We start from the raw sequence: 19,977 nt of genomic DNA on the forward strand, positions 1-19,977 counted from the left end.
ATTAATCCATTCTTTTGCTCATGGACATGTAGGTTATATCTGATTTATAATATAATAGATAAAGTTATTTTCACTTCTTATGAATATACCTTACTTCCTTGAGATAAAAATCTAAAAACAGTGTCAAAAGGTAAGTGTGTGTTTAGTTTTAGAAGAAATTGTTAGAACATTTTCCAAGGTGGTTGAGCAATTTTACATTCCTATTGGGAACATGAGCATCTTTTTATTCCATATCTCTGACAAAATTTTGCACTTTCCAGTTTTTAAAAAAAAATTAGCTATTCTGAGGATAAGAAAAATACCCACAATATCTCATTATGAGGTTTCCTCTTTAATCTCCAAAGGCTAACAACACCGAATGCTTTTTCATATATTTATTGCCCATAATACATGCTGTCTTCTGTGAAGTTATTGCTCAAATATTCTGTGTATTTTTATTGATTAAAAATCTGCCAAGCAGATTTTAAATATATTCTGAACATGAGATATTTGTCAGATATACATTTTATAAGTGTTTGATCTCATTGTTTTTTTTCTCATTATGTGACCATACACTTTGTGGTCTTAACATTATATTTGGATGAATGTAGCTTTTGAATTTTGATTAATAATCTACCAAATATTTAACTTGTTTATTAATTTATGTATCCTACTTTGAATTTATGAAGCTTTCACCCGTGGTTTTTCTCTAGGACCTTTAGAGTTTTATCTTCTGCATTGCATCTGTGAATCTCAAAATAATTTTTGTACATCGTGAATTTGCTTTTTCTATATAGATATCAGGTGCTGTTTTCCTGTCAAAAAACAACAACCAAATAAGTGTGGGTCCATTCCCAGGCTCTCTAGTCTGTTCGTTGATGTAACTGTATTTTTAAAAGAAAAAAAAGACTTGAGTATTTTTCTTCTATGTGTATGAGTGTTTTGCCTGCATGTAAATCTGTGAGGTGAGGCACAAGTGTGCATGCCCATGGGGGACAGAAGAGGGGGCTGTATCCCCTGGAACCAGAGTTACAGACTGTTGTTTACTGCCATGTAGGTGCAGGGAACTGAACCTGGGTCCTCTGTAAGAACTGTAAGTTAGTTCCCTTAACCATTGAGTCATCTCTCCAGCTCTAGCTGTCTGCTATTATGCCAGGAGTCATGGTCTTTCCTGATGTAGCATCATATCATGGGTTAAAAAAGTCAGTTGCTGAAGGCCTTTAAGTTGTTTAGTTATTTTTACATGCTTAGTTAGTCTAAGTACTTTTTCTTTCTACATAAAATTTTAAATAATCTTGCTCATTTTTACCAAAGAAATAATTGAAGGCATACTTATCCAAGTTGCATAGAATATATGACCAATGTCAAAAAAATATTGCAACTATACCAAGCCTTTCCCTATCAAGAACCTGGGGTCTCTTTCCATTTCCTTAGTGGTTTTTCATTTCTCTAACGATATTGGGAGTTTTCAGTGGCGAGATCTGTATGTCTTTGTGAATCATTTCTAAAATCTCTCAAGTACAGTTTATGCTGTCCATACAGTGTGGCCTTCGTTGCATTCAACTTGCCTGGGCTCACACCCTTAAAGAAAACTGACTGCTACTCACCCAGGAGCTATCAACTACCAACAGTCCCTTAGTAGAGGTAGGATAGTGTGCAACCCCCCACCTCATCCATGCTGGAATTTTGTCTGGCCTGAGCCTACACAGCTTTTGTGCATACTGTCTGAACTGCTATGGATTCATATGTGCAACTGCTCCATGCATTTGAGCAATTAAATATAAATGACAGATTACTCAATCTTTCAGCAAAGCTGTGGCATAATTTTATTCCTGGCACAAGCAATTAACTAAAAGATCATAAAAAGTCCCTCTCTAGGGATACAAAATTCAGTTTTCATCAAATAAATAACAAATAACCAAATAAACACACACACACACACACACACCCTTTGAGTTCTTAATGTAGAATCTTAGGTAAATAAATGTAATATATTTTCTTGAGAAAAAATGTTATATTACGACTTCAAAGGGAATAGTAATATTCAAAAGCCATCAAAATAAAGAAATCATTAAGGAGTCCTAGAACAAGAACTCAGGGTTTAGAGTGGGCCACAAAATAAATAGAAATCAGTACAGGAGCGTCTGAGCTTCAGTAACATGAGTCTGCGGTAAGTACTGAGCAGGACAGCAGGTGTGGCACGTGTTGGCTGGTGTTCCTCTGTTGTAAGCACTTGCTTCGGTTATTTATACATGAAAATCTCATGCACACATGTGAGATGCTTTACTGTGTTCCCTCTGCAGTGTGAGCCCTGTGGCTCTCTGGCATGATCGCCACTTTCTCTTCCTTCTTGTCCTCTGTCCTTACCGTCCTCCCAACCCCAGGCCTTCCTTTCCTCCTGCCCTCTGCCCTCTGTCACCATCTGGCACAGCTTTTCTTGGTATCTGGGAATCTCAACAGGTGTCACGACATCTGGAGAGGTGGATAATACTAGAAGGAACCTGGTAGCCAAGTCTTTGATGCTGCAAAGGAGAAAGTTAATATTTATCCAAAGCAAGCACCACATACCATCCTCTTCAGCAATTTTGTCTGATCGTTATATTCTAAAATGGTGTGGGTAATAAGGAATGTAAAACAGATCTGCGCCGCTCTCTACCCTCCTCTCTCTGTTCTCCACTCCTTTCCTGAGCTCCCAGCTTTCTCCCAGATCTATGTCAAAGAGAATGGGCGCCTTTGCATGGTGTAGCTTAGGAAGACTCTATTGCTCTACACTTTATTTGTTGGTAACTCTTCTTACCTCAGAGTCATTCTATTTTCCCAAAAGACAAATGTTTACCAAGCTCTGGAAATACACAGGCTCTACAGAACTGACAAGTTATTAAACCAAGAATATATGGGAATGTCGAGGAAAGTTCTGCTTGTAATTCTGGAGAAAATAACTTAGAATGAAGTTTTGAAAGCTCAACAAATTTACTTAGAATCTTGCAGGGAAATAGTAAGCATTTTAAAATCTGATCTCCAAGGTCTTCATTTACCTGTTAGATCTTGTTGTTGAAAAATAGTTAATGCATAAGTCCTTCAAGCTGCCAAAGTCTGTATCTACCAGTGCTTTGCAAGTTAATCAAATCACCGTAAAGTTACTGTAGACGGTGAGAAGAATTAAATACGTTCAAAGCTTCTATGGTAGTAATTACAGATGAAGAGGGTCAGTCAGCTGAGACTTAACTGAAAGTGAATCGAATGAGGGTCTGAATTAGGATATCAGTGTGCATGAAATGTGGAGAAAGTGAAGCAGGAAAATAAAATTCATTTACATTCATTTAGAGGGGAGAACTAATAGAAAGTATGTAGAAATTAGAGCTTAGGGAAAACTTAAGGATCAGGGAAATTCCGGTAAAGGAGAAGAGCCATGGAGGACTGGGCAAGCAGGTGAAGTAAGATAGGGCCTTCTATCTTCTTACACCAAGTCTCTCATTCAGGATAAACGCAGCCATCATGACTCGTGGGTTACTCCCCACACAAAGGTCTTCTCCCCCTTGTCAGCAATGTGCAAACCTTCCCTTTCTTCTCCCATAGGTTTAAATGAAGAGAGAATGCAGGCTATCAATTTTGTTTCTTCCTCAAAAAAAAAAATGATGGACTATACAGAGCATTTAAAAAATTAGGAAGTTAGGCTGACTTAAAGTAAAATATGTTTTTTCTATTATCTATTGTGTTGCCCAATTCTCCTTTCCTAAAGTTTGAAGAGTCTGGGTGGTTTTCTTTTAATGAAGTTACTTTAAGTGGTTTTTAGTTTGGAGCTAAGACGAAAGGATGGACCATCCTGAGACTGCCCCACCTGGAGGGCCATCCCATAATCAGCCACCAAACGTAGACACTATTGCATATGCCAGCAAGATTTTGCTGAAAGGACCCTGATACAGCTGTCTCCTGTGAGGCTTTGCCAGTGCCTGGCAAATACAGAAGTGGATGCTCACAGTCATCTATAGGATGGAACACAGGTCCCCCAATGTAGGAGCTAGAGAAAGTACCCAAGAGCTGAAGGGTTCTGCAATCCTATAGGTGGAACAACAATACGAACTAATCAGTACTCCCAGAGCTCATGTCTCTAGCTGCATATGTAGCAGAAGATGGCCTAGTCGGCCATCATTGGGAAGAAAGGTTCCTTGGTCTAGCAAACTTTGTATGCCCCAGTACAGGGGAACACCAGGGTCGAAAAGTGGGAGTGAGTGGGTAGGGGAGCAGGGCAAGGGAGGGTATAGGGGACTTTTGGGATAGCATTTGAAATGTAAATGAAAAAATATCTAATAGAAATGTGAAAAAAGTGTTTTTTAAATGATTTCCAATGGGTGAAGGCATCATTTCATACATTTTCAATAGAAGCCAGCTATCACAGGTGGTTTACTAACTTTAAAAATGAAACTCACTGACTCAATAAACAGATGTGTGTGTTCTCTGTGAAACACTAGCAAAGGCTTTATAAAACCTTTCCTAACTAAGCATAGTAGAATAATTCTTAGGTACAGTTAACTCTTGATGGTAAAAAGCAAAGCCAGTTCTGGGCACATGGACCATTGCAGGAATCCTTCAAAAGGTACCGGTCTCTGTAACTCCTTCCCTGGGTGTTTTGTTCCCAATTCTAAGAAGGTGTACATTGTCCACACTTTGGTCTTCATTCTTCTTGAGTTTCATGCGTTTATCAAATTGTATCTTATATCTTGGGTATCCTAAGTTTTGGGCTAATATCCACTTATCAATGAATACATATTGTGTGAGTTCTTTTGTGATTGTGTTACTTCACTCAAGATGATGCCCTCCAGGTCCATCCATTTGGCTAGGAATTTCATAAATTCATTCTTTTTAATAGCTGAGTAGTACTCCATTGTGTAAATGTACCATAATTTCTGTATCCATTCCTCTATTGAGGGACATCTGGGTTCTTTCCAGCTTCTGGCTATTATAAATAGGGCTGCTATGAACATAGTGGAGCAAAGAACCTCTCTCTCTTCCCTCTCCCTCTCTCTCTTTCCTCTCCCTTTCCCCCTCCCTCTCCCCTTCCCTAACTCCCTCCCTTCCTCCCTCTGTGTGTGTATGTGTGTGTAAATGAGACATATTAGTTATTTTAATATTATGTCTGAGACTGAGACAATGGAATCTATGATAACATTGTCAGACAGACAATCTAATTGAATTAGGCCTTTCTCTCCAGTCTGCCTTCTGCTCTCCATCTCTCTCTTGTTCTGGGCCAGCTTGGCACAAGGCCTCTATATCATATTCAATTAATATTTTGTGTACCAAAGGACGCTGAAAAACCCAAACTTAAAAAAAAAAAAGGTACCGGTCGAAAAATTATGTCCCATTATTTTCCATCTCAGACTTAACTAGAAACCTTCCATGTATATCCAGAAGATGTCCCAACCGGTAAAAAGGACACATGCTCCACTATGTTCATAGCAGCCCTATTTATAATAGCCAGAAGCTGGAAAGAACCCAGATGTCCCTCAACAGAGGAATGGATACAGAAATTATGGTACATTTACACAATGGAGTACTACTCAGCTATTAAAAAGAATGAATTTATGAAATTCCTAGCCAAATGGATGGACCTGGAGGGCATCATCTTGAGTGAAGTAACACAATCACAAAAGAACTCACACAATATGTATTCATTGATAAGTGGATATTAGCCCAAAACTTAGGATACCCAAGATATAAGATACAATTTGATAAACGCATGAAACTCAAGAAGAATGAAGACCAAAGTGTGGACACTGTGCACCTTCTTAGAATTGGGAACAAAACACCCAGGGAAGGAGTTACAGAGACAAAGTTCGTAGCTGTGATGAAAGGATGGACCATTTAGAGACTGCTGTATCCAGGGATCCATCCCATAATCAGCTTCTAAACGCTGACACCATTGCATACACTAGCAAGATTTTGCTGAAAGGACCCAAATATAGCTGTCTCTTGTGAGACGATGCCGGGGCCTAGCAAACACAGGAGTGGATGTTCACAGTCAGCTATTGGATGTATCACAGGGCTCCCAATGGAGAAGCTAGAGAAAGTACCCAAGGAGCTAAAGGGATCTGCAACCCTATTGTTGGAACAACATGATGTACTAACCAGAACCCTGGAGCTCTTGTCTCTAGCTGCATATGTATCGAAAGATGGCCTAGTCGGCCATCAATGGAAAGAGAGGCCCATTGGACTTGCAAACTTTATATGCCCCAATATAGGGGAATGCCAGGGCCAAAAGAATGGGAATGGGTGGGTAGGGAAGTGGGGGGCGCTATGGGGGACTTTTGGGATAGTATTGGAAATGTAATTGAGGAAAATATGTAATAAAAATATAAAAAAAAAAAAGAAACCTTCCATGTATGAGTGTGAAACAGATAAGTAAATTACCCCCTTCTGATGTCATCAGTCAAGAGGTGAACAGTTTGAATTATTCATAAGTTTGATCTCCGTTTGAACATGTACTTAGCACATATAGGCATTGCGGTTGGGACTTAAGTCACAGAAACGAACGTGGAAGTATGGATCTTGCAGCTATCAGAGAGGTCCAGTATTTGGCAATTTCCCATTTGTATATAAATGCATTCTGGCTACATTTTGATAGTTGCTAGGAAGGCTATGATGGGAGGGTTGACAAAGAGGACCCCTAGTGGTCTCCTGTGGCATCCGCACATCACACAGCAGCTAAATGTGTGAAAAGGTAGCTGCTTTCCACAGGGCGTGGCATACAAGCTAGAGGATGGTTCTGTACATTCCTGCGTCACTCAAGGATTCAAAACCTTTACATTCTGATGACGGATTATTTGATTAACATGTTGTGCTGGATAGTTTTATGTCAACTTGATACAAACTAGTGACATCTGAGAGGAGGGAGCCTCAATTAAGGGGATTCCTCTGTAAGATCTGGATGTAAGGCATTATCTTAATTAGTAATTTGTGGGGGGGGCATTCAATTGTGGGTGGTGCCATCCTTAGACTTGTCGTTCTGGGTTCTATAAGAAAGCAGGCTGAGCAAACCATGAGGAGCAAGCCAGTCAGCAGCACCCCCACGGCCTCTTCATCAGCTCCTGCCTCCCAGTCCCTGCTTGAGTCCCTGTCCTCACTTCCTTCAATGATAGACTTGAAGTGATGTGGAAGTGTAAGCCAAGTAAACCCTTTTTTCCCACAACTTGCTTTGGATCATGGTGTTTCATTACAGCAATAGAAACCATAACTAAGATACATGTTAATTTGGTTTTGATAACTAACAAAGCATTTCTGTCAATCATATCTCAGAGCCACAGCCATTACACAGCTAACATTTGTCTCAGATTTTAGAAAAATAATAATAAAACTCATAGGTATAGTGTGGAAGGAAGAATGACTTAGCCTAAAGAAGTGTTGCTTTATCATGTTTTGCTGTTTTAAGCCTTATTGCAAAGAAAATATTCAACTATTTCTGGAAGGCTTTGATTTCCTGACAAATATTCTATAATTGGTTTTTTGGTTTTTAAAAAAAATCTAAAAACAAATATCTCTACACTACAATGAATATGGACCACTTATTATGACCTTTGACTGCATGACATGACTAAATTCATACGCAGTGGTACAACCTCTCCCTTGTCAGATCTGTTTCAGGAGAAAACCTTCAGACTCTCTGGCCTTTTCCCTGAAATTGGACTGTTCTAGAAGCATCATCCCTTAGAATCCAAGTCTCACCAGTGAAAAGCTATCCTCAAAAGGCATCCTGCTGCCCTTCATAATAAGGAAATTTCTTTTTGAAAATGCCATTGAGCTCACTGCAAATTTTCCAGCAACAAAAATGTAGTCATAACCTTGAAGGTGCATGGCAACCTCACTACTTTTGGCAGAGGGCCTTGAAGAATGTCCTGTTTTATCACTGATTGAACAAACTTCTATGGAGAGCCCACTGTGTGGGTCTTAATTGTGTCTTCCTCAATTGTATCTGAGTGTGAAGTGTCCTGTTTCCCTCTGCAGAGTGCCCCAGTCATCTCTTTATTCCCAGAGCTGTGCACAGTCCCCAGTATGTCAAAAATGCTCAGTAAATTCTGGTTGAGTGCACTAAGAAGGGATGTCTAATTGTAAGGTATCAGGGATTGGAAGACAATGGAGGAAGGAAAGGCGTTGCTGAGGGAACTGGGCACAAGAGAAGCAGTATTTCTCAGAGGGACCTGAGCTAGGAATGCTTGTGTTCATGGAAGCATAGGGCTGTTGAGGTTTGAGTTTTTGCTATGTTTTGTAATCTGGCCCCCAGTGCCTGGCTGACCCCAAACATGAGAAAATCTGCATGTAGACCCAAGTGGTACTATATGGCCTTGACCCACAAGTTATCCCTGACTGGTTAATAAAAATACTTACAACCTATAGCTGGGCAGAACTGGGGTTGGAGAATCATGAGGAGAAGGAGAAGAAGGGGAGAAAAAAGATGCTGATGTGCAGACAAGCACCACTACGATGAGCAGTAGAGAGTTGGTAGAGAAAGAAGTAGAATGGCTTGGACACTAAGGAGAGGAGGAACTGGAAATGCCAGGATGGTGAGGAGCAGCCTGATGTGAGTAGCCTGTGGTGCAACCTGAGACAGTGAGGTCCTGCTAGTGCTACCACCGTGAGCAATGTTTGGGTCTGTGACCTTGAAGCAGCAGGGGCCTCTGGTGATGTCTGTGGCCCTGTGAATATCCCTGGTCTGGGCTGCCTCCTGGGGTCCATCCCCCCCCCTCTCACTGGATAGTGGGCTCATACTTCACCTGGCCAGGACCTACTCTGGTTAGCACAGTAGAAAGGATGTGAGAGTGAGCGGGGCTCAGCCCTATGGGCCAGTGCTGGAGAGCTGTTCCTGGTGGTGTGGGTGCCGCAGAGTTCACCAAGATAGTGTGATCAAGGGAGAGCCAGTCCTGTCTTTAGAGGGCTGCTGCAAGCATGAGTGCTGGCCCGACCCGGATTGAGCCAAGAGGGAGAGCAGGCCCTGATAACACTAGCAGAGGAGAGCTGACAGGCTGAACAACACAACCACCACACAAGCTCAGATGCAGAGCTTTGAGTTGGCCAACCCCAGCATCTACCCCAAATGCTGGAGTATGTAGGAAGCTGGTCCTGCAGATCCAAAGCTCCAAGGTCTCCACAACACAGGGCAACAACAGGATACCCTTGAGGAGCTCTAATGAGGATTCAGTATTGATAGTGTAGCAGAAGCCAGAGGCCTTGAACCTGACCAGTGGCTCAGCAGTGATCATTTGCAGTAAAAATGTGTGGGCAAAAGGATATACTGTGTGACACACCATGATACACCACAGCTTCCATGGTGAGATTTTTGTTTGTGTGTTTTTAATTTTACTCTTTGTTTTCTTTTGAGGGAGAGGTTGCAGGGGTAGGGGTCAGATATAGAGAGATGGGGAGATGAGGAGGTTGGGGTGCATGATATGAAATTCATGAAAGATTCAGTAAAAAGTTAAAAAAAAAAAGAGGTGTCTGAGCTGGCTACTTTTGAAGAGTTTATCTATCACCTTTCCGTTCAGCAAATATTCATTGAGATTCTGAGCTCTGCTCAGTGAAGAATCAAACCCTCCGGTGCAAAGAACTGGTATTAACTCTGTAGATGTTCCATATCACTAGGCTAATCTCTACACTGTGACTGGAAGATCAGTGCAGCCCAGGCTCTACTGCTCAGTCAGGCTACCACCAGGGCCATGGGGGCAGCATTTTGAAGATAGTGAAAACGATGATGAAAATCCTCCTGCATGCTAATGCTTTTCATTCCTTTTTTTCCCCTTTCTTTCTTTTTTGTTTTTTTTTGTTTTGTTTTGTTTTGTTTTGTTGTTTGTTTGTTTGTTTGTTTGTTTGTTTGTTTGTTTTGAGACAGGGTTTCTCTGTATAGCCCTGGCTGTCCTGGAACTCACTTGGTAGACCAGGCTGGCCTCAAACTCAGAAAACCGCCTGCCTCTGCCTCCCAAGTGCTGGGATTAAAGGCGTGTGCAACCACTGCCCGGCATGCTTTTCATTCTTACAAACTGTTTTCCAAACTATTGTCTCATTTTTTTGTTGTTGTTCAGGGTGATGTGGTGGATTACACAGATAAGATCTGCTTTTCTATTGGCAAAATGAGGCACTGAGTCATTTAGCTCACAACAGGTTGCAGATTAGATTCTCTAGATTGATAAGCACTCTATAGGCCTTATACTGTTGTATCATTCAAAATCCATAGTGCCCTCTTATGGAGTGACCACCATTTTAGATAAAGAAGTTAAAATGCACAGAAATACCATTGCTCCCCCTGGTCTGAACAGTCACAGCTACATAAGAAGCATTGGGCAATCCTTTTGACCAGGTGCTCTGCTGAGTACATCCATGTGAAATGTCTCATTTAATCACATTGCAATCTCCCAATGAGGTAAAACGTAGCCATCTTTGGTGGAGGAGATAAGCAATGAATTGCTTCAGGCCTCCTCTTACTGGTTGGTCTTGGGACCAGTTCCTAAACTCCTTTCTAGTGTTTTCTATTTTAAAAGCCCTTGGTCTGTGCTGTCTTCATTGTTCAGCTCAGCACACAGTCGCCGGTAATGTCTCTTCTTACACAACAGAGATGTCTCAAATTAGGTCTGTTCTCACGGGATTCATCAGTCTTCTTGGGAGAGGGAGGAGAGATAGGAAGAGAAGCTTTACCAGAAGACTTAGCGCTCCACTCAGTGGTGACTAAACTATAGCATTTAATGATAAAAGGTCCAGTTTGTCTATGTTTTATTCTGCCATCAAAATGTGCTGAGTATCTGCATGGACCAAAAGTATTCAGCAGTGACCAAAACTACAATGTCCCAGGACTTTTGAAGCATCTCAGGTAGGTAGTGACAGGAGCGCATTTATGATGAATCAGAGAGTAACTGCCTCACAGAGTACTAAGGAAAGCCCTCCCTGAGGGGTGCAAGATTTGGGCATCTTTCCATAACTGGCTTGACAACCTACACACAGTCTTGCCTATCAAACACTCAGTTACTCATCTTCCAGCTTCAGTGCATTGCTTCACATCCAAGGCAGCAGTCAGGCCTGGTCCTCACCAGCCTTTCTAAGGCCCAAGTTTAACGTGACTTGGTCCACATAAACCTGAGATCAGAGCCAGGCATATGTTTTTATCCAAAGCTCCTAAAATCTTTAAACTCTTTCCATCTTGAGCAAGGCTGGAGTCACAAAATGATTGACTTTATAATGTCATACTTTTTCCAAGTAGAAAAGCACTTGCATCAGTCATTTTTTTTTATGAACAATTTGTCTTCATTAAAGACAAGATCCCCTTTTCCCCATCATCATGGAAGTTATGGGGGCTAAAAGATTCCAGAGGCTCCTTTAATCCTCCGCATCGCCACAGGTTTCCCCAATCTCTGCCTAATGCTTGGATGTGGGTCTCTGCATCAGTTACCATCAGTTGCTGGGTGAAGCCTCTCAGATAATAGTTATGCTAGACACCTGTCTACAACAGAATATCTTAATTGTGTGAGGAGGACTGGGGGATGTGGAAGGGGAGGAAATGAGGGAGACAGAGCTGAAATTAGGAAGTAAAATAAATAAATTTATTAATAAAAGAAAAAAATTCCAGAAAGCATCTTAACTTAGGATTCCCTGGCTGGAGTGCACATGATCCAAATAAGCCCACATATTTTTCATATACTGTGACTGGCAAATAAGTTCTGCTCAGTATAGATGACAGTAATGTTCCCTGTAATTAAACTGCAAAGACATAGAGTCAACATTTCTCTAATATTATTCAGCAGATGAGATTCATGCCGACCAGTTGCTGAAATAGCTCAGTCTAGGACTCATGGTGAGTGCAAGCCAAGTTCATGTTTCTATAACTGAAAACTAAACTTTAAACCCAACTCAAACATCAGTGATTTGATCTTTCAAATTAACATTACTTTCTTTCTCAATATGAGGGAAAATAAGCCATAACTCTCCTGGGGATATCCTCTGATACATCCTTGCCAAAAGTCATCACGCTCAGTTCTACTAATAGCATTCAGTACTACAGCAGAGAGAAAATTCATGAACCACTAAAGAGGTTTTCTGATCCTGTATCTAGTTTTTTTACAAACCAAACTTAAAAGGCACAGATGCCTTTAACTTATGGAAGCTGTAGAAGTTTGCTCTGCTTCTTCCTCTCGGCCCCATGTTCCCAGAAATAAGACTCAGACTCAAATGGTTCTGTGACTAGATCAGAACACAACCCATTTATTCTAATCTGGATTCTGCCACTTGGCTGGTTGGTTACCTGTGCTCAAACAGTATGCATCTGCACTTGTCACATCTCTTACCTCAAACTATCCCAGAATTCTCCTGCCTCCTGGATGTCCCACCCTCTATTTCCTGCCTAAGTCATAGGCCATCAGATTTATTGAAGGACTTGCCTACCCTGTTTTGGCAGAGCTTGGGCAGTCGACTTCCCTGCATCCATTTGTCCTCTCTGGACAGATTTCTCTGTGGTTGAAGCATGGACATTTTCTTTGCCTGGGGACCACCTTTCCACAGTTGAAGCAACTACAATGTAGGTTATTGATGCTCATCATCTTCTTTGCAGTGAAATGGGAGTACTGTCAAGAGCAGACCTGTCTCGTTATTAAAAGGTTCTTTAATAATGAAACAACTTTAAATGCCATATTCTGTGGATCTCTGGGCTTTTTGAAGTTATCTATCTGTAGTATATCATACTTGTCAAGCATCACTCTTAGCGATTGACTAGCCGAATAATGCTGAAAACATCTTATTGTAGTTAACTAAACTATTATCTAATATGACCATGTATTTATCTAGCTATTACTGTGTCATATATATCCCTAACAGTTCATAAAAGCAGAGTTTAAAAGGACTAGAACTTTACATTGTATCTTTAAAAATAATGTAGGCACATAAAAATGAAAACATATGTATTATGTGTATCAAAACTAACCTTAAATTTATATAAATATGTAATAACCTATACCAATGTATCAAAAATAAACTTGTTTCCATATCAATATACAAAATTCTGTACCAATGTAATGAAATATAACCTCAAATTTTCATCAAAATACAAAGTAAGATTATGACTATAAAATGGTTTTGGGTTCAAGAATAGATTCAATAATCTATCCATTTTGTCTAATATTCTTATAATATTTCTATCCCTCCCACCTTTCTCAACAACTCCTTCCCCATACCTAAGAACACAAGAATAGAGAAAGGGGAAGGGAAGAAAGAAAGCCCTGAATGTAAGTTTCTAAACTTTGCTTTATCCCTATCCAAGATTATAACTTTTGTAACCAGCCCCTATTAAAAGATGCCAAACTTCCAATGCCCATTGACTAACCAAAAATCAACTATTCCACCTCTTGGGAATGGGGCATAGTTTTCATAATTGCTTCCTGCTGATTTTGGACATAGAATTCCTTTTGGGTGGCTCCAAAATTTAAAAAAAAAAAAAAAAAAAGGTTAGGCTTAAGAAAGCTAACTGTAAAATTTGTTGTCTAGTCTCTATGGGCTGAGAAAGTTCAGAGCTTAACTGAAGTCCTCATTGGAACAGTCTGTGAGGCTGGACAAAGTTAGCTCGCTGTTTTCAAGTTGTTCTGAAGCAAGATTTTGGAGGAAACAGCACTGATGTAGTCTGAGGTAGGACCAGGCAGGGAACCAGAAGAATAAGCTTCAGCAGCTCAGGACCCCCAAAGATGAAGCTTGTCAGGGCTGTATTTTTTTTTAAGATTTATTTATTTATTTATTATATGTAAGTACACTGTAGCTGTCTTCAGACACTCCAGAAGAGGGAGTCAGATCTCGTTACGGATGGTTGTGAGCCACCATGTGGTTGCTGGGATTTGAACTCAGGACCTTTGGAAGAGCAGTCGGGTGCTCTTACCCACTGAGCCATCTCACCAGCCCGGGGCTGTATTCTTGGTTGTTTTTATTTCTAAAGCTTTCAAGGGTAATATATATCTCTGTATTAACATAATATATGAATGTGCAATGTACACAAATCAGTTAAAGATGATTTTGTGTTCTTTATTTGAACAGATGAAAGACACCTGCCCTTATAAATTAGTTTGGATTGTATAGCCAAACGGCACTGTAAGTCTCCATTCATGCCATGTGAGGGGATGGCATGTAATAATATGTCAGTTCTATAGCCAACAAGATTATTTGCCCTGCATAGCTGACGTTTTGGCTGGAGACATTTTTATGTCTCAGTCAGTTTCAAAGCTGTTGTCACCTAGAGAGATCAGAAAATACATCAACTGTTTGTTTGGTCTTGATTTCTCTTTTCCTGTCTATAGCCAAGATCTTCAGGGTCTCCCTCTATCAAATCTGATCCTTATTACTTTGGAAAGACTCCAAAGCCTTTTCTTCTTTCCTGTTGACACAAACACAAAGCATCTCTCCCATCATAACATACCTTTTGTCCAGCAGTTTGAATTTATTTTAAGTATAGACTAATCCAATCTAGTAGCCCCTTTTCTATCCATGTCTGCTCCATTTTAACCTTTCACAAAAAGGATGTACAATACCACCATTACTATTAACGCATGACCATATTCACATTGCTAAATCAAGCAAGACTTATGGAGTCCGAATACCCTCCTCTATAATGATATATATTTATTATTATTTATTGAGGAATGGTTTATCTGTGTAGTCCAGGCTGTCCTGGATTTGTTCTGTACAGCAAGCTGGCCTTGAATTTAAAAGGAAATTATGTGTCTCTGGTTTTGTCTCCCAAATATTAGGATCAAAGGCATGTGTTTATTTATTTAGTATCTATGTACCCTTACAAACATTTATATCAATTTTTATCACTTTCTCCCTTCTTTAGAGATTTACTTTTCATGCAGATTCATTTATCCTTCGTTTTCTCTCTTACTTTAACATTCTTTCCTGTATTCTATTTTATTTAAATTCCTTTTCATCTTAGTTCCCAAACATACCCTCAAGTATATTGGAATACAGTTTTACAATGTCTCTATGATATGTGTGCTTATTAGATTTATTTAACTCCTCTGATAAAACACATTTGTACTTTGTAATGACAAGCTGATAGTTAACATGCAATACAGTTAATAAGATTAACAGTATTATTCTTTATTCTCTGTCCAGTGGTTTCTGGTTAGTTGGATGGGTTGTTTTGTTTTGTTTTGTTTTGTTTTGTTTTGTTTTGTTTTGTTTTTTTCCCCTCCTGGAAAGATAAAAGCAAACACCCCTGCCCCAATCCTGGGTGATTACATTGACTAGCACAATAGATCTTTCCTAGAGCAAAATGCTTTTTGGGGGAACAGAAAAAGAATTATCTTTCAAATGGAAACTATAAACTATAAACATACCTAATGTGGATAAATATACCTATATTTCCCTTTCTCTTTATGTAAATTTAAGATTTATGTACATTTATTGATGTTTATTGTTGATATTGTTGATATGGATGTGCCACATCCATCCAGACCCAAGATATTCTTTTTACACGAAGCTATCTGTTTTAATTATTTCACTATTGCTGTGATAAAACACCATGACCAAAGTAACTTATACAAAAAAGAACTTAATTTGGCTCGTTGTTTTAGAGAGTTAGAGCTCATGATGACAGAGTTAAGGAGATGCTGAGTTAAGTAAGAGCTCACATTTTGATTCACACCCTTGAAACAGAGTAAGATACAGAGAAGAGCAAGAGTCTTTTGAAATATCAAAGCCAACCCTGGGAGGCTCATTTGCTCCAACAAACACCACACCTCCTAATCCTTCCCAAACAGTTCCACCAACTGAGGACCAAGTATTTAACTATATGAGCCAATGGGGTGAGCCTCCATTGAATCCACCAGATCATCTGTTTGAGGTAAATGTTTGCACACATCTTGCTGATACAAAGTTGTAATTAACCCCTTTCTTCCCTTCTGAAATACATGGTGTGTAACTAATGACTTCACATTTATAATGTATTTTACTTTTTAATTTGAAATTTTGTTTGTTAGCTCATGGTGATGGCATGTGGTTGTCTTTCTCCATCATAGTTCCCACGGTGTCTTGTACATAGACAATAAAGATTTGTCACATAAAATTTGTTATATTCAGATTTGTTTTTCCTAACCCTGATATTTCCAGTCTTGGCATTGGTATATCTTGGCAAGTTTAATTTCTAAGGTAAGTTTTCTCTGGAGACTTAGACAGCAAGCTAGCTTGTCCATTGTTTCCAGAAATGTTCATCAACAGGGAAGTGTGTTGAACAGATAAACTGTCCTGACCTGTGTGCAGTTACCACTTTTAAAATCAACATAAATCCAGATGATTTAATTTTGAGGGTCTTTTGTTTTAAATGTGTGAATATCTCATTTGAATCCTCTCAGGCTGGCACACATTCAGAAACTAGCTCCTCTAGGATGACAGAGAAAATAGTGTCCTTTACTAGAATAGCACTCTCTCTGCAACTTTGGGGAAAATCGAAGAGCAGAGAGATCAAATTCCTCAAATAATGGATTTTTCCACTCGATTATTCAGCTGCCAAAACTGCTAGGCCATGCAGAACGGCTCCAGGACTGTGCTACTGCAGGATAAAGTTATCAGGATTGTCAGTCCCCAGGGAGTCAGGGAATGTTTCAAAGTGGCCACCAAGGACATCAGAATTAAATGTACTTTACTGGGGGGAAGCAGTCATTTTCCTACTGGGATTTCCCAGACATATTCTTCATCATTCAAGGTTCTGAAATGACTGTTTGTTTCTTTCTTTCTCTGGGGAGGGGGTTGTTTTGTTTTGCTTTTTTCACAGTTAACCAATATTTGAATGTTTATTTACTGACAGATACTTATTTAGGTATTTCTCACATGAATTGTTTGACTTAGACCTTGAAAATGAATAGACAATTATATTCAGGATCACAGCATCAGAATATAGCTAATATGGGGTGTAACTTAGTAGTAGAGAGTTTGCCTAGCATGTAAAAGGCTCTGAGTTCTATACTCATCACCGAATAAATGATAGAAAATTGTCTAGAACCAGAGTCTGTAACCTGAGCTCTGTTAATCACCAGTTGTATGGAAGCACTTATTATCCATCACTAGACTCAATTTTAACATTTGAAACTTTTATACAAGTGTGTGAACATATACATAGAAATCCACAGACAAACTATCAGAAAATAGTATCTATTATTACTCAGAAAAAATTACTTTGGAATTTTACCTAAAAATATTATAGCATAGTCAATATGCACAACCATCTCCAACCCACATCTTGAACAGAACTAACTTTGCCTATGCAAAGCATGTATAGGTACAACTCTCTAATTACCATGCCATCTGGTGTTGGTCTGAGATGAGGGGAGCTGAATGCTTGGATTAGATACCTCCAAAATGGGGGATTTAGATTAGAGACTTTCAAGGGATAGCCAACAGTCCCCCTCTCAACAGGTTTGCTTTATATTTGGTTATTTAATAAACACCCTTAGTCAACTCATTCAACAGATTAAAACTTGCTACACACAGACATGCACACAAAGCCACTGCCTAGGGGCTAGAGAGATGATGCAGCATTGAAGTGCACTTGCTGCTCTCATAGACGATCCAGGCTCAGTTCCCAGCACTTATATGGTAGCTAACAACCTTCTGTAACTCTAGTGCTAGGGAAATCAATGCCCTTTGCCAATAGGCACAGTCATGCATATAATGAACGTATACACATGAAGGCAAAACACATATACACATTAAGTAAGATGAATCTTTTAAAAGCACTGCCTATGGTAAATTACTTTTAAAACTACTTTATGTTAAAGTCTTTCATTCATAGATATTTCTGTTTCTATTCCGACATTTCAGAATTCACGTGAATTTAGTTGCTATGGCTATGCTAAATAACCCTAACCAACATTCCAACAGTTCTGCCACATAGCCTATGGAATTCTTTGATAGCATTCCCAAGTTACATGGGATTCTCTTCTTATCCTTCCCAATGCTTATAAAAGTTATCGTTTAATCTCACTGAGTCTGTAGCTCTTGAACCTGCTCTTCTACCTCCTCCAGATAGAACAGATATGAACTGGAAAAGGAATATCACAGTGAAACACACTCAAAACCAGAATTGTTGGAAGACAATACTGATATTTTTTCTTGAGACACTCAGTATTCCAAACTCCACTGTGATCTCTCTTTCCAATTTCCATTCCAAGTGTGAGTGATGCCCATAATGGGCATTCTCTGGAATAACTTTTAATGAATGTGATTCTGTTCTCTTCAGCTGTTTAATTCATGTATCTTTGGTGAAATAAAACCTAAGTTTGGGTAGCCTGCAAAAAATTATCTTTTTCAAAATTCACAGGAAGAATTCCACATTGTCAAATAAAGTTCTTAATTCTTTGATACTTTTAGTCAAAATAATGATTTTACATCTTCATTTTGTGTTGTCAACACTTGAACTTTCCTCTCCTCTTCCATTAGCTGGTTACCCAAGGGGTCATCTTCTTACTAAAGGACTAAAGAAGGGAAGAACCATCTCCTCTTAAAGCCACTGAGGAGGCAGGGAACGAACCAGGAGTGTCAGGGATCGCTGCACTTAAAATACTCTACTATCTTTCATGAACTTGGAAATCACTTGTCCCTTTGAAACTTGGGTCTCTTTAAATTAACAAAAATGTAAAAAGTGGAGATAATGAAAATATCAGTCTGATTGTGACAAGGGGGGCTGAAGAGAATCAAGTGTCCTCCTAAATCATAGGAGGCTTTGAAACTCACAAAGTCCTGCATATTTTTATCTTGATGGTCTCCAAAGACCATCTACAAAACACATAAAGCCATCCCAAAACCTTAACTCAATGAGGAGTCATGTGTTTAGATCAGTCAATCCTATGTCCACAAAAGGGTTTGCAAAACTTCGTATATAATATGTTTCCTCTACAAAACATCACCATTGTCTGTCCACCAAGTGTAAGGATTCAAGGATCATTTAATATCTGCCCTGACCTGTAGTCTAAGGCAGGAGTTACACCTGCCAGTCAACTGGGGCACACTCCCTTGAAGTAGGAATGAATTATATATGAAATATGCTAGATGTAAACTATCCTGGTACACAGTATTTATTTATTCACTCACTCATTCATTCATTCATGGTGCTGGAAATCGAACCCAACACCTCACTGAAGAAAGGCAATACTCTCTCAGCTGAACTATAGTCATTGCCTCTAGTACAGAGCTTTATAAACTATGTTCCCATTATTCATCAGTGTGGGCATGCAAGAACCTGTCTGTGTCTCTTATTCTTCATAAAAGAAAGGTGTTAATAATGCATGTCTAATGCACTACTTAAAGGACTCAAAGCAACAAGCAATGCCTACAATAGAACCAGCTATAATCAGTCTTAGTTTATATTTAATATTTTATTTATCTTTTTATCTTTATTGTTTTAAACTCCTTTACCATCTCTTGCCTATGTTTGACATAACTGGGAGGAAGTCCCCATTTGCTGGAATGACAGAATTATCTCCTCTATTTGCAATGTATACCTTGAGATTACCACATAGACACTTCTTATTTTGAAGGAAATAATTTTAAGAGAAGCATTCTTTTGACGCAAGAGATTGGACACTCTAAGAGACCTCTGCCTGAATGAGAGGAAAGCAAGATTTTCTGGCAATGAAAATGGTGCAGAGAACATAAAATCCCAGAAGAATAGTAAAACACATTTAAAACGATAATATGGGTATCACACGGTGCCCATAAAACAGCTACACACGCAGTTCCTGCCAGGCTCCTTTGCTATTGCTTCCTAAATTTGGCTGGTAAGCAAAGAAGACATCTGGAAAAAGAGTTAAAACAAAACAGTGTCTAATTAGCTTTAAAATATTTTGATTTAAAACTACAGTAATTAAATAATGCAATTCCGACGGGATAAAAGGAAGCAGTTATTCTGGGAACATAAAATATTGTGTTCCCAGAGTTTCCAATAGAGGCATTTGGAGCTTTGAAGAGAAAACATAGTTATTTCTCCTTTAATTTGTA

At 39.3% G+C, this 19,977-nt stretch overlaps 1 protein-coding gene across 3 annotated transcripts in view; it reads left to right on the forward strand.

Moving 5' to 3' along the window:
* Lhfpl3 (LHFPL tetraspan subfamily member 3) overlaps positions 1-19,977 on the forward strand; it is a 549,054-nt gene that overhangs the window by 242,224 nt on the left and 286,853 nt on the right. The window lies entirely within an intron of this gene.

Source organism: Mus caroli, unplaced genomic scaffold, assembly GCF_978045245.1.
Source record: "Mus caroli unplaced genomic scaffold, Mus_caroli_1 scaffold_4, whole genome shotgun sequence".
Taxonomy (NCBI): domain Eukaryota; kingdom Metazoa; phylum Chordata; class Mammalia; order Rodentia; family Muridae; genus Mus; species Mus caroli.